This window comes from Coccinella septempunctata, chromosome 8 (assembly GCF_907165205.1).
Source record: "Coccinella septempunctata chromosome 8, icCocSept1.1, whole genome shotgun sequence".
Taxonomy (NCBI): Eukaryota; Metazoa; Arthropoda; class Insecta; order Coleoptera; family Coccinellidae; genus Coccinella; species Coccinella septempunctata.
The window spans coordinates 27807821-27830563 of NC_058196.1; the positions used below are offsets into that span (position 1 = coordinate 27807821).

Genomic DNA, 22743 nt, shown 5'->3' on the forward strand with positions numbered 1-22743 from the left:
TTAATGATGAAAAACTGAAATCGCAAACTGGTGCTACAGACCTATTCCATTTGGAATGGAAAAATTTTAAAAAAAACATGATAATTTGAAAAAAATTTCATACGAGCGATGAAAAAATTAGTGTTTGAAGATTCTTGTTAACAGAAACAGAGGAACAATCTGTGATCATCACAATATTATAATCTTTACACCATTAACAACGTGTTTTTCTTTTCAAGCAGCAAAGACATATCGGAATTACGATTAGATGGTGAAACGGTTTCTCATATTGCATAACATAACAACTAACTGCTACTAAAATAAGAATTAGTCCTAACAACAGCATCAAATATGAGAGTAGAAGGAACGGCCCTCAGCTCCTCATTCCTCGAACATCAGGAGCACTCTGACCATAGTTGACTTTGAATGAACGCGTCCTCTTAACGACCAATGAAATCGTATCTTAACCAATAAAAGGTGAAAATATCCTCCAACTGGTAGTACCTCGAGATAAGCATCTCGTATACAAAGTTGCATCCCGCAGCCCGAACAACATTCCGAAGCTCGAAAATTACTCGTATATCTCTGGACTAACTGGAGGAAAAATTTTCAATTTTTCTCCGCGTTGGAAGAGACGCAGGCAGAGAACGCGCAACAGACAGGCACGAACTGGCTGACCGGGGTCGTAAATTGGCGTAAGAATATGTCGGCGTTTGGCTTTATACCTAGGTACACACACATACGCCGTACGGGTAAGAGAGTTGGACCGTGGAGGCTGTAAATTACACCAGGTAGTATATTTATGGTTCATGCCACTTCGGCTCTGATATATCCGAGGGATAATTTTGCCGCAATACGGGCAAAAATGCAACGTGTACCGTTATTTATGTAGCGGCTACTGGCGTTTTATAGATTTAGTGTCGTGGTTTCACATTCTTTGTGTACGAAAGGGAAAAAATGTCCTCCAGGAAATTGGGAGTTACTTAGAGGTTGATAATTAAGATTATCCTGAATATTGGATGGTGTAAAAAAGTGCCATCCATCTGCCTTATTGACTATTCGTCTGTGAAATTTGAAAAATTGGGTACTTTGTTTAAAAGATCTACAGATGTGCAGTGCCACGGATTCAGCTAGTAACTTCGTTTTTCCAGGAGTGGAACAGCTCATTATGAAAACTTAAAATGGCTATAACTTTTTATCAGAGCCGAATCGGAATAAATGATATAGAAGAAAAGTGTTTTTTTACCTCAAGAATCTACTGTTGCAATATTAGTACATATTCTTTGCAAGTTCTCATCGACAAATTAAGCATGATATCCAACTCTCAATCTCTAATTGAAGAATAACTTCGATATCGCTGAGTTCTCAGAATGTTTGGGATTTTTGGCAAGGTCGTACATCTACGCCATTCTAGTGTATAAAATCTTCACTTCATTTTTATAACAAGCTTCATTCCACGTTCGCGAGTTCCGTCATCATAATAATCATAATACCTCGAAATTAGCGCTGAAACGCGAGTTGGCGCCCGAGCAGGGAACTAAACGTCTTCTAAAATGGCGACAAATTTTCATATTTCACGATCGATCCGACGTTGGTGGCCCGGCGATTGGAGACGGCGGCAGCGCTGACGATATTTCAATAATGAGAAATTAAGAGGTGGATTATTAAGCAATACGACTTATTGAATTATTAAGCCGCGGTCCGTGATAGACCATTTCGCAGCGTTTGGATGGAAAATTCGATACTTGATTGAATAATAATGCACCGTGAGTTCCGCTTGCGGACCGACCCGCTCGATTCGGAATTTTAACGATCAAGAGTTTCTTGAAGGCTGTTTCACTGCTAAGTGGTTCTTTCGTCGCGGTTTTTTTTTTTCCGCGAAGATTTTTCCCGTAAAACGCGAAATGTCCACGCGAAGTTGGACTGGCGAGAGAAATATGCATTAATTTACTCCATTCACATTTATTTTAGCAGTCGGTTGGCCATGAAATCATTTACTCGAGTTTTTGTAACTAGAAGGGAGTAAGGTTGGCACTCATGAAGTGTCGTTAATGTCATAACGCCGTTGTCACGACTTATATCAATTAATATTACGAAAATTCCGAAAGTGATTGAAAAAAGAGACAGGGTTTCAGGAAGTGCTATTTAGAATTCCGCTCATTCAAATAGTTATACCCTGATATTCTAAAATCCACAATACGTCAGACGGTAGCGAACATTCAATGTAAGAGAATTTATATAATGTTTCATCTGAATCTAAACGACTTATATTTCAGCTGAATATTTCCACAATCAGAAAGATTGTGAATGAAGAGGATGATAAAGAATTTCCTTCTTTTGGGAGACCCAAAAAAGTGGTAGCATTTGAGAATTTTATGTTTGAGTGAATCAATGCGAAAAGTTAACTGCAGGTTTTCGATGAATGTCATCGTAGAATAAGTTCTCGAAATTTGATTTTTTTATTTTTCATTTGGCCTGTCCTATACATTGTAAATGTCTTAAGGTACCAATAAATACCTAATTATTATTATTATATGAATGCATTAAGATGAACAGCCACAAATACGCGCCAGTTGTTCTGCTAATTGTTTATTCATGTGAAATTTTTGTTCAAAAGTTCATCTTGATTGAAACTTATTTTAATTCATTTTACTTATATTGATGCAAGATGATTTTTGTTGAAGAATTTAACATTCTTGTAATTATCTGTTAATTCCTTTGGAAGATACCCATTCCCAACCACTGCATCATATGCATTTCATCTTCGGGTTGATATTTTTGAAATCTACAACTGATGTAACGTATTCAATCTTTAGCCAAAGAAGATAACGAACATTAACTCTCCTCAAGCTAGTGCATATTATGATATTATACTGATCTCTTGTATTTTCCATGCAAATAACTGGATTTGGTATTCCTTCAATCAGTTTGTATAAACTTCAATTATGTTCGTCACATATTTTCCGAAGAGATTCGACATTGTGATAAAATACGTAATAACAGAAACTTACGTAGAACAGGCGTTGATTTTAAACCTAAAAATGTTTTGACAAGCGTCATAACCCCTCATTTTCGTACTATACAGAGTGAAATGTGTCAATTGAGAAGTCAATAAAACTTCTGGTAAATAAGACTACCACTTTGTGATCATCAAGAGTAGGCATAGAGAAACTGCAATTCAGTTCAAAGCCGATTGGAAGGGTTACGACGTATAAGGTGGCAAAGTCAAGTTCATTGACAGAAATGTCAAGAAAAGATTTTTTTTTATTTCTCGACTTTCTCTTGAGACATGACAAGAAGGCAAGAATTCTTGTCTTGCCGACCCCTAAATGTACAGTTCGGTGTAGTTATTGCACTGGTAAAACAATAAGCCTACTTTTCTTCGAAGGTTGACAGTTATGCCGCTCTAGAACCGCTATTGCCAATCAATTGATGACTTTTGTGGCCTTGAATTGAATAATTAGACATTTCCTGTTGCAACTACATATTTACTTTTGCGGACCGAAGATATACCCATTTGTCTATCCATAGTTATCTGAATTCATAACAGTTCGATTTAAACCGAGGCAAATACATTAAATTTTCGCATACTAAGTGAATTTTTAAGTTAACGGTGGCATAAATTTCAAGAATATCCTCAGAACCACGTGAAGTGCCGGTGATTTATTCAGGATCGATGCAGTAAAAACCTATCGGTCGTAAATTATACAGTTTTTCATATATTATGCCAGTTTACTCCTGAATTCGAAGGAATTCATCTCCTGAATCATCCGAGACAACATTTAAACATCTCAATCAGGAATTTATTGATTAATTCATTTTAGGAATTACAACCAGAGAAGGCGATAAAAAATTTGTAAGGCCCATAAAACAAGAGACAAATTTTCGACTGAATGCACTTAAATTTTTTTTGAGGAAATTGCATAAATTTAGCCCACACTTCTGTCCACAAAGTCACAAATTTATCATACCACTCCAAGTCAGAAGAGGCCTAGCAATGCATACATTTAAGACGAAAAAAAAAAAAACAAACACAAAACAACTACCTTGAGACATAACTCCGGGAATGGCAGTCAAAGCCCACTTTCACTGACACTCTCACGCATCGTCAAAGGGTTTAGGGTTCAGCGGCCTTGGACTGGGAGAGCGCGTAAACGTAAACGTCCGCAACATTAACAGTACAATCGCTCTATGATTCGGAACGAAATGGTATCGTACTTGTTGTGGGTCCCCCTCGGCCAACCAGGGGAGTTTCAGATATGCAAGACAAGGGGTTGAAACGCGGGCCCGGGCGGAACCCCTCTACGCGTTTTGGGGCCGAGGATGTAAATTATGCCATCAGGGTCGGCTGTGGGGTGTGAAATTGTAGGTAAACTTGGAAGCGATAGAAGATTGTGCTAAAATATCTATGTGAAGGTTGTTCTTACGCGGATATATTGAAAAATTCTTAGCCTACTATAGGACCAAACAAAATTTCAGTGTCAAAATATTTTATTACTTTAAATATTCTCCTCTTAATTGGATACATTTATTACAGCGAATCTGCAATGTCTCTGACCTTTCAAAAAAAATGTTTTTTCTTGCTCTGCGAACCAGACCTCCGCAGCTTTTAGTACCTCCTCGTTGGAAGAAAATTTACGACCTTTTAAACTTTTTTTCAGTTGAGGAAAGAGATGATAGTCGGATGGTGCCAAATCTGGTGAATAAGGGGGGTGTTCTAGTAATTCAAACCTTAAATCACGAATTTTTTGCATGGCAACATGAGATTTGTGTGCAGGGGCGTTGTCCTGCAAAAACAAAATACCTTTGGATAGCTTTTCGCGTTTTTTCTCTTTAATTTTTTCCGGTAGAGTGGTCAGTAATGTCAAATAGTAATCTCCGGTTATTGTTCTACCCTTATCCAAAAAATCAATCAGGATTACTCCATGGCAACCCAAAAAACTGAAGCGAGAACTTTTCCAGCAGATTTTTGGACACGAAACTTCTTAGGTCTTGGAGAACCAGAGTGTTGCCATTACATCGATTGTTGCTTTGTTTCTGGATCGTAGAAATGTACCCCAAGTCTCATCCATAGTAACAATTCGGTTTAAGAATTCGTTGAAAAAATTTAATTTAATTTTTCTTTTCTCTCGGTTCTCTATTTTTGGCAGAGCCGATTCTGGAATATCCCTCCTCATTATTTTCGATGCTGGGGAGTGCCCATACAGATACAGCGACAATGCACAGTAGACTTTATATAATCGCTGAGGCTAGATTAAGACACCAATAAACTCATAAAATTTAAATTTAAAATTGGAGGGCGTTCTTTAATGGGATAAAGCCAAACTGTCTCGATTTAATCCTCTGCCTTGCAGGTCATGAAAATTCAATACATTTCGAGTTCACAGTTTATGTTTTGTACGTGAATAGGTTGTAATAACTGAAACACACCCTTCTCCTCCACTAGTCCGAATAATTGGCTTCTTTTATTTCTTCGAACCCATCAATTTTTATATTATTATCTATGCTAAAACTGATAATGAAATATGACATATGAAATAGTTCAAATTTGACAAATTGCTTGTCTCTGGTTTTCCATTTTAAAATTATGATACAATAGTTAACTTATCGCTGTTATCAGGAGCAAATTAGAAGTCGATAAATGATTGTCCATCATCAAGTAACATCAGGTACTCAAAAAAGTTGTCTTCGATCACTGAAACCATTTGAAAGTGAAAAAATGCTACGTTGATTGATGTAACTAGATTTCAATCTATGTGCTACGTTAGCACATGGCATTTATAAATTTACCAATTCGATATGGATTCGAAACCTGTGTTTTTGTACGAAATCCTTTCAAACCTTTCTTTCAGCAAACGCCAAACCTTCTGCTGGCATCTTTTGAGCACTCGAAGTGTTTTGTTACACCCAAGAATCAAATTTATAATGAGAACATCACACTAAGCTAACCTAACCTTGTGCTGCCAGCTTCTAAGCACTCGAAGTGTTTTGTTACACCAAAGAAGCAGATTCAAAGCCAAAACACTACACAATTTCAAGTAGAATAAACAGTATTGGATGAAAATCATCTGCATCTATGTTTTTTTTTCATTAAATTATTTTTCGACGATTGTATTAATTTTTTTTTTTCATTTGCATTGTATCGTTTGATGTACAGAGTGTGTATATCTTGAATAAAAAATAGATGAACGAATTGTTGTTGTTTCTTTATGTTAATCAGATACCCTTAACATTTCAGGAAAATAACAACAGAATAGAGAACTGGATAAATTTAAGTTAGTCCTTAGAATATATTTTAGCAATTCATTCTTCTTATATCGATTGAAATTTATTTTGGGAGGATTTTGCATCTCTTCATAAACTTTTTAGGGTTTTCACTCCCAATCTCTGAAACAAAATCAATTAAAAATGAAATCAACGATTTGCTCCTGCGTAAATTCTTGCACTAATTTGTCAGGAGCAAATTAACTAGAAAAAATTGTTGCCTGACAATGAACTCAAAATAAATAACGTTGAAATTATAATTCTTTGTAACGTTTCGGAGTCTATATCAGACTCCTTCATCAGACGAAAAAATCTACTTTTGAAAATCTTCTGAATTGTCGCTTTTTGTCTGACATTAATTGTCAACACACAGAAACAGAGACTGCACAGAAACGTTGATTCATTTAATTTTGAAATTACCGGATGACAGTTCCTTTTTTAGCAAATTGATCCAAATACGATCCACTCCTACCGAACAATTTGCCAAATTATTATCTTGATCTAATAGAATACACGTAGACTCTTTAATTTTTCGTTTAAAATGGTCTGGTTCTGTCATTACACTTAATGTCAAAATCATAGGAATTATCAATCAATTCAACTACTATAACTCCTACTACAAGAACGAATGAACAAAAACCAAATAACCGAGGAACTAGAAATAAAATCAATAGGTCCCATACAAAAAAAAGAAGCAGTATTTCCCTTTCAAAAAGCAACAACATCCAAAGGGACGGAAGAAAGGGTTGCACCATAAATAACCCGACCGGACCGACATTTGCATAGGCGCAATAAAAGAAACCGAGAGTGCAAACAAGAGATCTAGGACGACTCCACTCCAATCAGGATAATTTTTACAGCATGTCGTAAACCAGGCTACCGAACCATATGCATATACGCCGGATCAGTAGCAATAGGAAAAAATGTTATTGTCCGTGGGCAGATTTCACTTTTCAGGTAAGCGTGCACTTTGTTGCGGTGGGATTTCTAACCGCAAGAAAACCGAAAATTAGTTTTCGGATTTTAGCCGAGAAGGGCACACGTTTCGGGGTGAAGTTGAGTAAAGGGTTGAGCAGTATTTTTCGATGGATTTGTGGACTCAAGTCGTATTTTGTAATGTTGCAGATTTACATACGTGAGTTTACTTTTTTTTTTTTCATTTTTTCTCAGTTTTATTAGAAATTTTCATCATATTTTCAATTATTCAAGAATATAACAAAAGAAAATGAACGCCTCAAAATGAGAGATTAAATCTTCTTATGTAACAGTGTAACTGTCTAATCTTATTATAGTGAATTCATACAGTAAATAGAATAAAATGAATCACAATAAAAAGTAAATAAACTTACATAAACGACAGTATGAAACTTTCATGCAAGAAATAAAATAAAACAAAAATAAAAATCGGAACAAAAAATCGCCAAGTTTCATTTTTTCATCTTATTCATTTTATGTTATTTCTTATTTTATTTACTCACTATACAGGGTGAGTCTTTGACTCGTACAAATATTTTAACAGTAGATTCTTGAGGTCGAAGAAATACTTTTCCTATACCATTTTTTCCGATTCGGTCCTGATAAAAAGATTTAGCCATTTTTAGTTTTTTTAATGAGCTGTGCCACCCCTGGAAAAACCATATTACCTTCAGAATAACTAGCTAAATCTGTGACACTAGAGATCTGTGGGTTTTTATACAGAGTTGTATTCAGCCAGAGTACCCAATTTTTCAAATTTCAATTTTAATTTTTGAACATTACTCGAAAACAGCGCATTATGCGAGAAAATATGATTAATACTTTTATTTTACAAAACGTTCAAATATTCATTAGATAGCGTCCAACTTAGTTTCAAGAGTTGGGTTCTTTGAATTTTTGGTATTTTTATGGTACGTAATGGTCATAATAAGAAAACTGGAAGACGTGGGTGATATCTTGTGTTCGAAACAGATTCATCAAATGAATGAAAAACTATGAACCGAAATTCATTTCATTCGATAAAACCGTTTGTGAGATGGAAAAAAAAAACATTTTTTTATGGTTTTTCAACTGCCTGTATCTTTCAAACCAAGCCGAATCAGAAGAAATGGTATAGGAAAAAGGTGTTTCTTTTGACCACAAGAATCTACTGTTGAAGTATTTGTACGAGTCAAAGACTCACCCTGTATAAACTCATCTTTATAGTCCACCATCAATTCCCTTTAAAAAAAATCTACAAGATCTTTTCCATCGTATATGTAGATGGATTTATGACAACAGAAGAAACCCCACCCTCCCAAACCCCCTCACAACCCCTCTCAACCCCAGCCCTGTTACACGAGGGCGTAGACGTTTTTCCGTACGGTTCAAAAGACAAGATACCCCGGGAAAACAAATTCAAATCCTACAAATCCCTTCTCGGAAAGACCGGAACGACAAGATCCAATAAAAATTCCCGATTTTACTACCCTGGACCCGGGCAGAATTCAAGAAGCTGGAAAATTTCCGCATACGAAGCGTATACGATCCGTGGAGCTTATGCGTTGTGATGAAATTGAGTTTAGGTACTTTGAGCATAAGAAGAAAGGAATGATGGAGGGCCAATAGAGAAAATAAATGTGATTAGAAACATAATGGCGATGGGAAATGAGTGAATATGATAATGCCAGGAAAAAATGGTGCAGAGTCATTTTTAGAGTTCATTTCATGAGTTTTCACTCAGATTCCTCCATCTTGTTTTTCGACGTAGAATATAGAATTAATTTCAACTTAATTTCTGGGCATTCACGAATTTCACGAAAAAAATCAATAAATAACAACAGTGAGTGATCACTGTGATTCATTCAGAATGGCGATGTACCCAACAGCAAAGATTGAGTGCTTTTTACAGAGATTTCACTCAAGATTCATGACCAAACCATAGCCGTGTTGTCTTCCCAAAGAAACTCCCACTAAGAATAGCACAGCATTTCCTCGAAAATAGGACTCGTGGATCGAGAATTTTCCGTGCCCAATACTTGACATACCTCGACGGTATTTGTTGGAAATAGGTTAACCGTATGCCACGAAATTGCTGCGGTTGGATTTCGTGTCTGAAGTAAATCACTACGATTCTTTATGCCCCTCGCTGGAATCCAACGAGGTCTATACGTAATATCGCTCAGACAGTACAACGAAAATAAATCTGGCAGAAAGAGTTTGTATGATAATGAAATTGCAGGAATCTGACATTGGATACATAAGGTCTGGAAGTTTTAAGCCACGTTTAGAATTATTTCGATGTTTTCAGGATCTTGCAAATCTATTGGGCAAGTACTAAAATCTACTACTTGCACGCATGTTCATTTAATAATTTCCTAGGAGGGTTTGTTCTTTAATTTTAGGGAAGAAAGGGTTGTAAGCAGAAAATTAAGAATGTGTACTGACAGGATATTCGTGAATGCATTATTTTCGACTAGAAAGCTCAGAGAGACAGTTAGATTTCTAGTTAAATTTTGAGTATTGTGTTAATGTGGCTCATACTTCATGAAAATCTGTAATATAATACAGAATATTAACAAGGATGAGGTTTTTACCACTAATGCTTGTTTCGTGTTGAATGTAGTGGTCAAGAAGCTCATGTTATTAGGTTTTAGCGATCTTGAAAGATCACATTTTCAGATTCAAAAAACATTTAAAAGTCAATATTCGAAAGAACTAACTCAAACTATTGAAAATAAAGTGCCTTTTATTATAAGAAGGATAGAAGATTGAATAAAATTTCGAGATTTCAGTCAAACTTTAACGAAACTTCCAGTTCTAAATCGGGATTCAGCGCAAAATATTTATATTTAGGCTTACACATTCATAGAAAGTGAATCTTGAATTTTTATGTCCAAACAACCAGTTGCGAAAGAAAATCTCAATCAAGAATCATTTTTGCAATGGATAAATAGTTTCACTTGTTGAATTTCGCTCCATAGCTTCGGAGAATTTGTTTTTCTGATTTAAAAAAATAGCTGTCCATCACTAGGAACACAAATTTCGAAAAAATTCTGTATCTCAGAACCTTGTCGATGGATGGCTTTCTTTTCTGCAAGAACCTTCAAATCTTCATTCTGAGATCAATTACCTACCAGTTTTTAACTCGATGAGATATCTGTTTCTGGAAATGCATGGTGAAAAAATTGTGTTTTCTTAGGGAAAGGAACAGCTTTCAGAAAATCATGGAAAAATCTAGTCAGTAGAAATGTTTTTTTACAGCGACGGTTTACAGTATTTCATAAAATATCTCAGCATGAAATTGTTGGCCTTATCTAAGTGAAAAATTCGTGAACTTATGGTTAAAGAAGAGAAGTAAAATGTGGATTTTAGTTTAGAATGTAGAATTAATCTGGCTTTTGAACATCTTCATCCAATCGAGAATTAGGTAATCCTTCACCTAGTCCAATCTTTTACAATTGCGAATAATAAAAACACCCCTATTGTCGATGATCCTCCAGCGCAAACGACCTAATAAATTTTTACTACAAGACCCATAAAAGCACAACATACACACGATAAGCATCTCCAAGAGTTAACCCTGCCATGCGCAAATGTCAAAATGACTTACTTAACGTCCTGTCACTTCACCCCTATCTCTATGGTTCCGTCGCATACACACTCGCGCACTTTTTTCCCTTTTTATCGATCCGACAATGGTCAACAACAATAGTTTCGTCTTATCTCGAATTACCATAGGGGTTCGGCAACAAACAAACTCACAAATTCGACGGCGGTACAGCTATAAGCGCTTCTTGAGGGACATTTCGACCATACGTTGTATAGGTTACATTATTTAAAGACTTGAGCGAGCGCGCAGCACCGTCGTAGGTAAAACATGGCCACCGCGTCGAAAACAAAAGATGGAAGATCGCGTTCGTTTGTTTCTGGACGAGGACGGACTGCAGGGATCAGTCTTGGCGGTGTTTGGGTACGTCTTTCGTCCAATGCCGATGTTCGCTCTGTCGGTAGAACTGGTTTAAAACGTTGTATCGGAGTCCGTGTGGAGCTGGTAGTTGAGAGTTTAAAAATATCCGGGATATATTGTGTTTAATGGGGGAAATCTTGAATTTCCTTCGGAAATATGAAACGGGTATTCAGTTGTATCTTTACCTGATCATCTTACTTAGAAAGCATAATGAGGCCCTAGTTGAAAACTTCAAGATTATAAAACTTCGTGTTTACTTGGACTCTGGTTTTAACTTACTGGTGATGAGTACATCAAAATCAGTTGAAAAAAATGAAAACTATTGCCAGATTGAAAAGTCTACTTAATACTGGTGAAACTTGGGGATACACCCAAAAGTACTACAATGGATGTACCTAAATTATCATTTATGGGCCAAAAGTCTGGCCTGCTAAGTCAAGTAACTACTGGAGATCACTACAGATCTTATACACCCTCATCTGGAGATAGATGATTCTTAGGCCATCCTAGGAATATCCAGGAAAGGTATACGACTATGAGAGAACTAGGAAGCAGATCAGAAAACCTGGTCCTCTCTCACTAAGTATATAACGAATCTTCCAAGTAAAGAGACGATAAAGGAAACAAAATTCGAGAAATATCTGTTGTCAGATATGTGTGTGTCACTTTCCAAAAATACAGCTCTGAGCACTATAATATAAGTCTAATACATATAATTATCCACGAAAAATTTTAGTTTCATGGGACGAATATTTTATCTTATTTTTTATACCAGAAAATTCTTTATCTTTATCGAACTTTTAGAAATATTGGGAAAAGGATTTTTTCTGAAAGCCAAGACGCTTTGGGTGAGCATAGTATCTGTATGGATGATCTCTATACAGGATGAGTCTTTGACTCGTAAAATATTTTAACAGTAGTCAAAAGAAATACTCTTTTCTATACCATGTTTTCCGATTCGGCCCTGATAAAAAGATGAAGCCATTTTATGTTTTCATAATGAGCTATGCCACCCCTGGAGAAACAAAATTTCCTTCAGAATGATTATAAACGCCTCAAAATGAGAGAATTAGATCTTATTAAATTGAGTTCATATAGCAAATAGAATAAAATAAGTCACAATAAAAAGAAAATATACTTATATGAACGACATTATGAAACTTCCACACAAGAAATAAAATAAAACAAAAATTAAAATCCGAACAAAAAATCGCAGTTTCATCTTTTCATCCAACTATCCATTATTGCTTATTTTATGTTATTTCTTATTTTATTTCATTTACTATACAGGATGAGTCTGACTCGTACAAATATTTTATCAGTAGATTCTTGAGGTCAAAAGAAACACTTTTCTCCTATATCATTTTTTCTGATTCGGCCCTGATAAAAAGATTTAGCAATTTCATTTTTTCATAGGAGCTGTGCCACCCCTGGAAAAACAAAATTACCTTTAGAATAACTAGCTAAATCTATGACACTACACATATTGGATCTTTTAAACAGAGTTGCATTCAGCCAAAGTGCCCAATTTTTCGAAGTTCACAAGATTTTTTTTCAACTCAAATTACTGGAAAACGGCGCATTATATGAGAAAATGTAAGGAATACTTTTATTTTACAAAACGCTCAAATATTCATTAGAAAGCGTTTAATTTAATTTCAAGAGTTGGGTTCATTGAACTTTTGGTATTTTTATGGTACGTAATGGACATAATGAGAAAACTGGAAGATGTGGGTGATATCTTGTGTTCGAAAAAGATTAATCAAATAAATGACAAACTATATTCCGAAATTCATACCATTCGATAAAACCGTTTGTGAAATAAAAATAATTTTTTTATGGTTTTTCAACAGCCTGTATCTTTTAAACCGTGCCGATTCTGGAAAAAATGGTAGAGGAAAAAAGTGTTTCTTTCGACCTCTAATTATTGAATTTCTCATTTCTTTTTCTGATGATAGGAAGAATCAAGTTGCTTGGCGACATTCTCTCGTGGAAAAACGCTTCATTCAAAAATTACCAAAAGAGCTGACAAACAGGGTTAACGTCCCTTCCCTAAAGAATCCCCACCGTTTCCACAAAAATAATTATTCGAGATATACGGCTTATCGCCAAAAAAAACCGATAAAGACCGGTATCTTGTACCCCGTAAAAGCCATCGTTATTCTTAATTAAATTCCTCAAATAACAAACCGCACACGATGAAATCCGCTTAATTAGGAGCTTCCAAGGCCCTCTGGATATTCCGTCAGGTGGTTTAGCCGCGAATAAAATGGCTCCCGAAGATGGGAGTCGAAAAAGGTAGCGATGTGAATTGAAAAAAATAATACGCGCACTAATAATGATGAAAAGGACATGTACAACGTGATCTGTCTTAAATTAACTCAATGGTTTGAGAGGATACCTACGTAATAAGTGTGTATATCAAGCAACTACAAAAAAAATTAAGAAAACATTGAAAAAATTGGTTGTCTGACTCTACGAAAAGTAGGGGGATACCAGTCCTAGATCTCCACGAGATGGCAGTCAAGGCTTCTGAATACGAAATCGTATCTGATTGAATAGGTCTGGTATAGTTGACCACTTTAATGAGACGAAAATATGATTTATACCTCGTTGAAAAGAAGAAAAAATAACATTTAATTATGTTTGTAGATACAATGGAAACAAAGGCTTGCTTTGTGAATATACAGGACAAAAAATGACAATTCAAAATATTATCAATAGGCTGTAACTGGTCGTAGGTAGGTAAAGAATACAACAAATTGTAGCTTGAAGTACATAGGTACAAATTTTGGCTTTTACCAACTCGTAGGGCAGACATTTTTGACAGTATAAAATACCAGTCCTGTCGATTTTAAGCCACGAAATGATCAACCCTAGTTTCCCCATTGTAATCGCCATAAAAACCACATGACCGAAAACAAGGACCTGTCCTTCTATCAATGACATACCAGCGTTGAAAGAAAGCAGTACGATATGCATTTAACGCCGTTGTTCAGCCGTTAAAACGATCGAAATGCGTCTTGAAAAACGCTCTATATTCGACAAGCCGCCCACGCTTCATAAGGTTTTTATGACTTTCCACTCGTTGCGATAAGAAAAATCATTGTTGGAAACACGGGCGGGTCGCTCCTAATCGAAGTAAACAATCGACAACCATTTTCCTTATCGCCCTTATCTGTCCCACTATTTTATCGAAAAAAAATATTGGTCGATCCAACTTCCTCGTATGAGTAAGTGCCAATTACAGCCAACCTCAATATCGAAAGTGATTAAGAACAATAGAAATGCAGGAGATATCACATACCATGAAGAAACAGTTATTATAAAGGTTGTTCCAATAATCTATTTGGGGTAAGAAATACCTCATTTAAGAGGCCTTTCTATCCTGAATTCGGCATATTCCTTTTTTTTTCATTCGATCCATTAGTTTTCGAGATATTCAAATTTAAATTTGCTATGCAATGCGAAACACGCAATTTGACCGAAGAGGAATGTGCCCAAGCGGTAGTTTTGCGAGAAGAAGGATGGACATACACAAGAATTGCAGAAAGGTTTGGAGTTTCCCATACAAGTGTGTCCAGAATGTTGCAGCGATTCAGGGAGACAGGTATGAATGTCCGAAGACCAGGACAGGGTAGATCACAGGTAACAACTGCCATTCAAGAACGTTACTTGAGAGTTTCTTCGTTGAGACAACGGTTTGCAACCGCTCGCCTCCTTCAAATTCAGCTTGAGCAAACTCATGAGGTGCAAATTAGCACTCAGACAATAAGAAATCGCGTCAGAGAATATGATCTAAGGTCTCGTTTCGCGGCAAGAGGCCCAGCTCTTACCCCAGCCCATCGAAGGGCGCGTTTGGATTTTGCGAGAGAGCATATCCATTGGGAAGAGGCCGATTGGGAAAGAGTTCTCATCTTCACAGATGAGTCTAGATTCTGCCTCTACCATTGTGATCGACGTTCCCTTGTATACAGACGTCCACATGAAAGATATGCTCAGTGTAATTTCCTGAATACTACTTGTTTCGGGGGAGGATCGATTATGGTATGGGGTGGAATATCTTTGACTGCTCCCACAGACCTAGTGTTCGTTGATAATGGAGCTATGAATGCTAATAGGTATATAAGGAACATTCTTGAAGAGCATGTAGTGCCATTTGCCCCATACATTGGTGAAAATTTCATTTTTATGGACGATAATGCCAGACCCCATCGTGCGCGCATCGTTCAGGAGTAACTCGAAGAGGTTGAAGTCTCTCGAATGGAATGGCCAGCAAGAAGTCCAGATCTAAATCCGATTGAACAGGTTTGGGACAACCTCAATAGAAGGCTGAGAAGTTCAGAAAATCATCCAGCTACTCTTAATGACTTAGGAATCCAACTCGGTGAAATCTGGGAAGGATTAGATCAGAACATTTTAAGATCACTCATTTTGAGTATGAACCGTCGTTGCCGAGCTGTAATTAACGCAAGGGTTGGAAATACCAAGTATTAAATCACTTATCAGCATTTCAGTATTTTGAAAATTGTTCATTTCTCTTCTTTCACATAAGATCCGGTGAAATTCTGAATTTTTCTTCCATTTAATGTGTCTTGTTTCGTTCAAAACCTTCCCGAGAGAACATAAAAAATAAGTTATAAGGTCAATGTAGAGTTAACTTTCATTAAAATTGAGATTTTCAGAATGTGCGTTAATTTTTTTGCTCAGTGTATTTGATAGGTTTTACTCGATGCGTTGAATCAAACAGCATCCACGTCAGCTACTCCCTTCTCGCATCCTGATAAGAGCCAGGAGGACATTTTCCGCAGATGAGTTTCACGCAATAATGACTAAAACGTTTAAAGATCAACCCCCCCCTGATGGTCGTTTCCCTTGGAAAGCAATCAACTCATTGCGTGATGTCATAAAGTTGGAACCCCATCACCAAATGGATCGTGTGTTGTCAGGAGAAACATTTTCTCTCGTGCGGTGAGGTATCATACAGAGTGACACGAAATTCTGCAGATACTTGAGGCGTAAGTTCAATAGCAATAGAAATAAAAATGAAAAATTTCTTAAATAAGATTTTTCTTCGAAAAGTTTCATTATTATGGTTCATTTCCAGAGTATTCTGGATCAAATGTGAACAAAACAATACCCAAGAACTGGGTGATTGATCTCATGACTCTCATAAACCTCCCTAAGAGGCCCTTCTACCTAAGCCCCTGGCATCCCTTCCATTTTCTCATGAATTTTTGATCATAATTTTATTTCGTCAACAAACAAGACCCCTGCCTGGCAAAACGACAAATTTATTTCGTTATAGTGCTCCCTGATTTATGTGTATGAGCACAGTAGCTCTTCGATCTTGTTTCCGATACCGGACTAGGGTCTATTTTGATTCTCTTATCTGCGAATGGGTTTTACCGTCAGGAATTTATGACAGAATCCAGTTTGTCCCCTGAAGTATGTGATAAGTAACTGACGCTCTGTTAACAATATGAGTAGGTACTCAAAAGATATAGGTGAGTTATAGAAGAAGTCATAACAATCCACTGAATGTCTGGTTCTTTAGGTGTTTTATGACAGGGGGGAATGAAAGATTTTTTTATGGAAGTGAAGAATCAAGAAGGCATGATTGAAGTCGACTGGGACAAAATGGAGTTTCAAAACGGTGTAATATTTCGTGATGGATGAAAAGTAGGAACAAGCTATTGAACTATTGTGATTTGTATTTACATATTGCTGAGGAATTATAAGAAAGTTATCTCTTGTTCGGGTACAGACTCATTGTAATACATATGGCGAAAAAAATTAAACCAATAGTAACATATCAGGTACCAAGAGAATTTTTTCATACTCGTTCAAATTCATTTATCTATCCAGTTAACTGAAAACTTAATTAAATAAGTGACATTGGATTTAGAAACAAATTCAAGAAATAAGGGTTCATCAAGAACTCAAACAATTAAAGAGAAAAAAGCTAAACCAAATCAGAAAAATGTCATTTTCGAAAAACAAAAAGATGATGAACAAAAAAGATGATGAACAAACAGAATTATTCAAAGGAAATTAATTTAAAGTTCTTCGAGAAATTTCTCTGATACTCCCATCGGTGTTGAATTCTATTAAAAATGTTGAATATTTGTAAATTACAAAAATCAGTCAGAAAATTAAATTCCAATAATTAGGTTCAAAACTTTCCATTTATTTCGAGTATTTCAGTGCTTTTACTATAGTCAATTAGGGAGAAAATTTTAAGGTTTTTATTGAGGAATTGAGCAGTGTGTTTATTCCTGAAGCTACTTCGTATTTACTATCAAAAAATGTACTAAATATTCTTCCCTGGTAAAAAACACCTAGGAATAAAATATCTCGAATGTGGACTGAAAAACGACCCAAAAAATTCAAATTGATTAAAATTGAATAGTTATCACACATTATAGATACTAGAATGAATCAAGGTTCGTTATTTATTGTAAAGATGTTTTATTTTCATTTTTCATAATTTTTTTACATTTTTTGTTTTATTTTTGGGATATATATCTATATATCTCTCTGTTTTAGTGAGTGATAGGTATATAATTAATTCATTAAAATGATAATCAAATATAAAGTAGTAACAATACAATTTTGAAAAATGGGCAAAAAATTACTTAGAGTATTAGAATTAAGCTTCGGCAGATCCGGTCCAGATAAGGGCAAGGCGTCTGTATAGCAACGTATCGGCGCCAATCCTATTATTTAAACACAGGACAATGATACAAAATCTGAGAGCAACCCCACGATTTATTTAATGTCGACAATAAAACCGAGGTTATTAATGTATTAAAAGGTTCAATCGTAAAATTCCCTTCTCTCGCGACAGTCTCTGTTTGTTTGTACTATTCTTGGTCCCGTAATTCCAGTCGTAAATCAGGAAGTCCCAGATTTCACGTAGTAAGTGACAGCGATTCTCCTCATCTAGATTTATATTTTCCCCGAATTCACAACTGTTGCCGTTTTCAACAAAAACACTGCGTTTTGGCGATGCAACAAGAGTCAACTCTTATTCTGCAGTTCAACAAATGCCTACCTAAATTTAATACAAAAATGTGGGGAAATTCTTTCCAAGAAATCCATATGTGTATGTACATAAAAAAAAGCGTTTTTCAACGCATCCAGAAGTCTGGTAACAGTTCGCGCATTCATGGTAACCGCTGTTCATCATCCAGTTTTACGCGAAATAAGTCTGCAACAGTTACTTAACTTTATCGCACCATTCCATGGAGTATGATCTCACGTTTATGACTTGGAAGAAGTATATCGCTTTTTTGATGTGAATTTAATGCAAATCAGCCACTGGTTATGTGAGAAACTCAAATTTCACACTGGATGATCTTCAAAGGCAAGCAGGATCTGAATATCGTATGTAATAATGGACTCTCTACTAGGATGTTTTTTTTGTGAATATGGTTATACTTATACATTCATACAGATTGTTTCATAAACGGTAGATGTAATAAAATTCATTGTTCGATTGCTCTACACGAGTATTGTTTTGAATAACTAACGGTTTTCAATTTTTTACTGAGAAGTGGTGAGGAATTCGTTATTTCTTGCCAAATATTCAACGCCCTGTATCTTGGAAACGAAGCATTCACGGACAAAAGCCTTAGGGACCTCAGGGACTCCAAATATCACAGAGAATTTGTTAGCGATGTTTGAGAAACACCCAAAAATCACTATTTTAATCATTTGGAGATGGGAAACAGGAAAGAACAAAAACGAATGTCATAAAAAATTATTACATCGCAGATATCTCATGTCACGACAGTGAAGCGGGTAACTTGGGAAACAACAGTAGTATATCAGCAGACATGTATCTAACACTCCCCCATAAACATAACTAACTTAATTTAGTGCGAGCCATTAAGGATAAGTTCTGAGCTTACACATCTTCCCTCGTATATGGCAATTTCTTAGGAAAGCCCATCTGCACAAGAGATTAGTCCCTCAAATAACTCCCTCGAAGTAACTTATATAATCCACATCCCTATTTCACAATAAGGGTGAGGACGAGAGAATGGTAGAAATTATTTTTACAGTATGAACAAAAAGCAACATGAGAACTACATAATTTGATGGTTTATCAACTGGCGAATATATTTTTTCGATGTTAGCCATCTCTTGGTAGATTCACCTTTTAGGCCTCGGCCGTGTCTCATGCCTCGGCCCTCACGGCTCGCCTCGGCAGTGGCTCGGGCCTCGCGGTTACAAAATTCCCCAAACCTCGTTGGCCTGTTTCACGTCCGGTATAAAGACGTAAAATGTTCATATTTCAGCCATGTCCAAATGGGTGGAAACCTCCCCTTCACTGTAATCACGTACAGGACAGAGCGCCATGTTCCCGATTTCGGCACATGGATATCATTTATGGACCCGACATAGGAAACTTCCACCCTAGCGTCGTCGTTCCTTCATAATTGCTCAATAAACGTAATCCGTAAGGGAGCATCGTTTAATTACTGTTTCCATTAAAATAACACCATTCCTCGGGCGGAAATTAAATTTAAACTCCTGATAGACGCTACGCACCGCAACACAGTCTGATAGGGGTCTTACAGGACGGACGGAGTTCTAATTAACATTTCTAGTCGGTAATGAAGTCCTTTAATGGATGAGGGTGGAGTAATCTAGCGCGTGATAAATTTTTGCCGAGATATTACGTTGAAATTTGCTATGTTGAAGTTGCAATCTGGAATGGCTGCATTGCATACCCTGCAGATATGTCTCATAGCAAAAACAGCAACATAATCTTGATACATACATATTGAAATCCCCACTTCTTTCTGTAATAGATAGGTAGCCCAAGATACATTGGACCATGTAGAGTACTTCTACCAATTGATGCCTTATGATGGTGTATATGGAAAAATAGAAGTGATAAACATTTTTTGCTATCATTATTACCATACATCAATTTTTCCAGGATTATTTATACGGAATACGAGGATGTATTGATATACAGTTAGCCTAGACAAGTTCCAGGCATTTAAAAATATTGCGTTACCATAGCAACGAATAATAACTCATTAAAAGTGTCAGTGTGAAGTTTGAGGTCGAAAAAGTAAACCAGAGTTACGAAATAAATTAAAAGAAAGAAGATGTCCACCGAAAATGTGAAAATCGAAAAATTTGAGTATATATCGAGCCATCATCAAGTACCTGTATTTAAAAGGGTTAAGAGGTAAGCAGATTCACGAACATATGCTTAATACCCTTGGTGGTCAATGTCCTTCGTATGCGACCGTGAAAAATTGAACTGCAAGCTTCAAAAGAGGTAAATTTGCCATTGAAGATGATGACCGATCGGGAAGGCCAGTTTCTGTGTCAGTCCCCGAAAATATCGATGCAGTTCAGATTATATCAGACCGTCAAGCACTGAATATTTCACGTCAATTTGGACATGAGAAAAATTGCTGCAGAATGGATCCCTAAATGTTTGAATGTTGACCAAAAGCGTGCAAGGGTAGAAGCATCGCGTTTGATATGTGCTCGATTTGAAAACGATGTAGCCTTCTTAAACCGAATTGTTAATATGGATGAGACTTGGGTACATTTCTACGATCCAGAAACAAAGCAACAACCGATGGAATGGCGACACTCTGGTTCTCCAAGACGTGAGAAGTTTCGTGTCCAAAAATCTGCTGAGAAAGTTCTTGCTTCAGTTTTTTGGGATTGCCATGGAGTTATCATATGATTGAGTTTTTAGATAAGGGTAGAACAATAACCGGAGATTACTATTCGACATTACTGACCACTCTACGGGAAAAAATTAAAGAGAAAAGACGCGGAAAGCTATCCAAAGGTGTTTTGTTTTTGCAGGACAACGTCCCTGCACACAAATCTCATGTTGCCATGCAAAAAATTCGTGATTTAGGGTTTGAATAACTAGAACACCCCCCTTATTCACCAGATTTGGCTCCATCCGACTATCATCTCTTTCCTCAAGTGAAAAAAAGTTTAAAAGATCGTAAATTTTCTTCCAACAAAGAGGTAATAAAAACTGTGGAGGTCTGCTTTGCAGAGCAAGAAGAAACATTTTTTTTGAAAGGTGTAGAGACGTTGCAGGTTCGCTGTAATAAATGTATCCAATTAAGAGGAGAATATGTTAAGAAATAAAATATGTTTACATTGAAATTTCACTTGGTTCTGTAGTAGGCTAAGAATTTTTCAATATATCCTCGTAACATACTTCGCCCCATGAATCGCAATTTATCTTGATCATGCTCCCCTCCCTCCATCGAACAAAATCATGTGTGTAAACTTCTCGAACGCCATGTACGAGTTCCGACGGACTAAATCGTGGGGCAAGACCGGAAGAAGGGCGGAAATAAACCGTTGTAACATAATACCTTAAATTTCGTATTGTGTACAGCAATAAAATTAAACTTATCCAATAAAACCCCTTAATGCGAAAAGCAAGCAAGTTTTAAAGTACGCGCATTACAAGGAGCGGGCAGAGCGCCGGCAGTAAATGTCTGGAAGATATCCCGATAAAATTGGAGCAGACGAAGACGTATATACCGTTCGGGAGATTGGAAAGTGAACTCGTTCAATTTTTTTTTCGTAGGAGTGGAAACTCCAATTTACGACCCGGATTAAAATCAGGCGGATGGGGAGATGGATCCTGGTTGTATCGTCGGATTACGGTTTACATATAGGACGATCGTAAAAATTTCGCATTTTCTCACGACGATCAGCTTATGGAAGATATCTCAATTAGGTTATAAAAAATGGCTAGGCAGACGTTCAGTTTGTCATCATTCTTACTTAGGATAAATGTCATTGGATGAATTGAAAGGTGTTCAAATTTGAAGGGTCTCTAGGGGGTCACCAGTTGCCCCCCTGCCCCCCCTTGGCGACTTCCATGCTATATACTGTGCAGTATAGCTGATTCCTAACCAATAAGAACAGCACAGGCTTATGTGCAGCTTTTTCTAATTATTTTTCTGTTAATTCATTACTTTTCCGTGTCCAGAATGTTTTTTGACAAATATTGTCAATAAAATGAAAAAATATTATATAAACAATAAACTTATTCCAGAAACAATATCGGCAGAAAATGTAAAGCAAGAAAAATTAGGAGAATTTGTCTTCTCAACAAAAATTTTCAATTTAAAATATTCCAAGAGAAAAGCTCAGAAAAAAAAAATGGGACAATTAAGCCCCTTGCAGATTTCTTCGTTTCTTACCATTTATGAGTGAAGGGACAAACTTATAAGATTGTGTAGCGTCTTTTCGGTTAGTTTAACAATTAATTCCTGTTGAGTTTGCCGTGACCAGAGCGTTTGAATTGACAGGAAAAATTAACGAATTCGGGAGAGTAAAAGCGCGTTTTTTTATGGACTTGGTATATGTGTTTCACTTTGTGCATCTGTAGTTTTTTTCTGGATACGTAGGATATTGGGATATTAGATATATCATGAAACAAGTTTGTTTACAAATCAAACGACAACACGGATCTCATTCATTTATTTTGTTGTTTCATAGGGTGACTTGGGACAATGCCGAATAGATACAAGCTGCGCATTGGCAGCAGGTAATATGCC

General features: G+C 36.4%; 1 protein-coding gene and 1 long non-coding RNA gene across 6 annotated transcripts in view; one reads left to right on the forward strand and one right to left on the reverse strand.

The window, feature by feature from the left end:
• Positions 1 to 22743, reverse strand: part of LOC123318918 (homeobox protein abdominal-B) — a 157326-nt gene that overhangs the window by 93915 nt on the left and 40668 nt on the right. Inside the window, exon 1 of one of the 5 annotated variants that reach the window (XM_044905700.1) lies at positions 10811 to 11090. The exons of 3 other annotated variants lie outside the window; for them this stretch is intronic. The gene's annotated coding sequence lies outside the window, so the exon portion shown is untranslated. Of the gene's footprint in view, positions 1 to 10756; positions 10774 to 10810; positions 11091 to 22743 lie in introns of those variants that run through there. One more of the 5 variants, XM_044905702.1, reaches the window with a different exon arrangement.
• LOC123318920 overlaps positions 7189 to 22743 on the forward strand; it is a 70330-nt gene continuing 54775 nt past the window's right edge. Inside the window, exon 1 of the long non-coding RNA XR_006538414.1 lies at positions 7189 to 7378. This is a non-coding gene — a long non-coding RNA (uncharacterized LOC123318920). The remainder of the gene's footprint in view (positions 7379 to 22743) is intronic.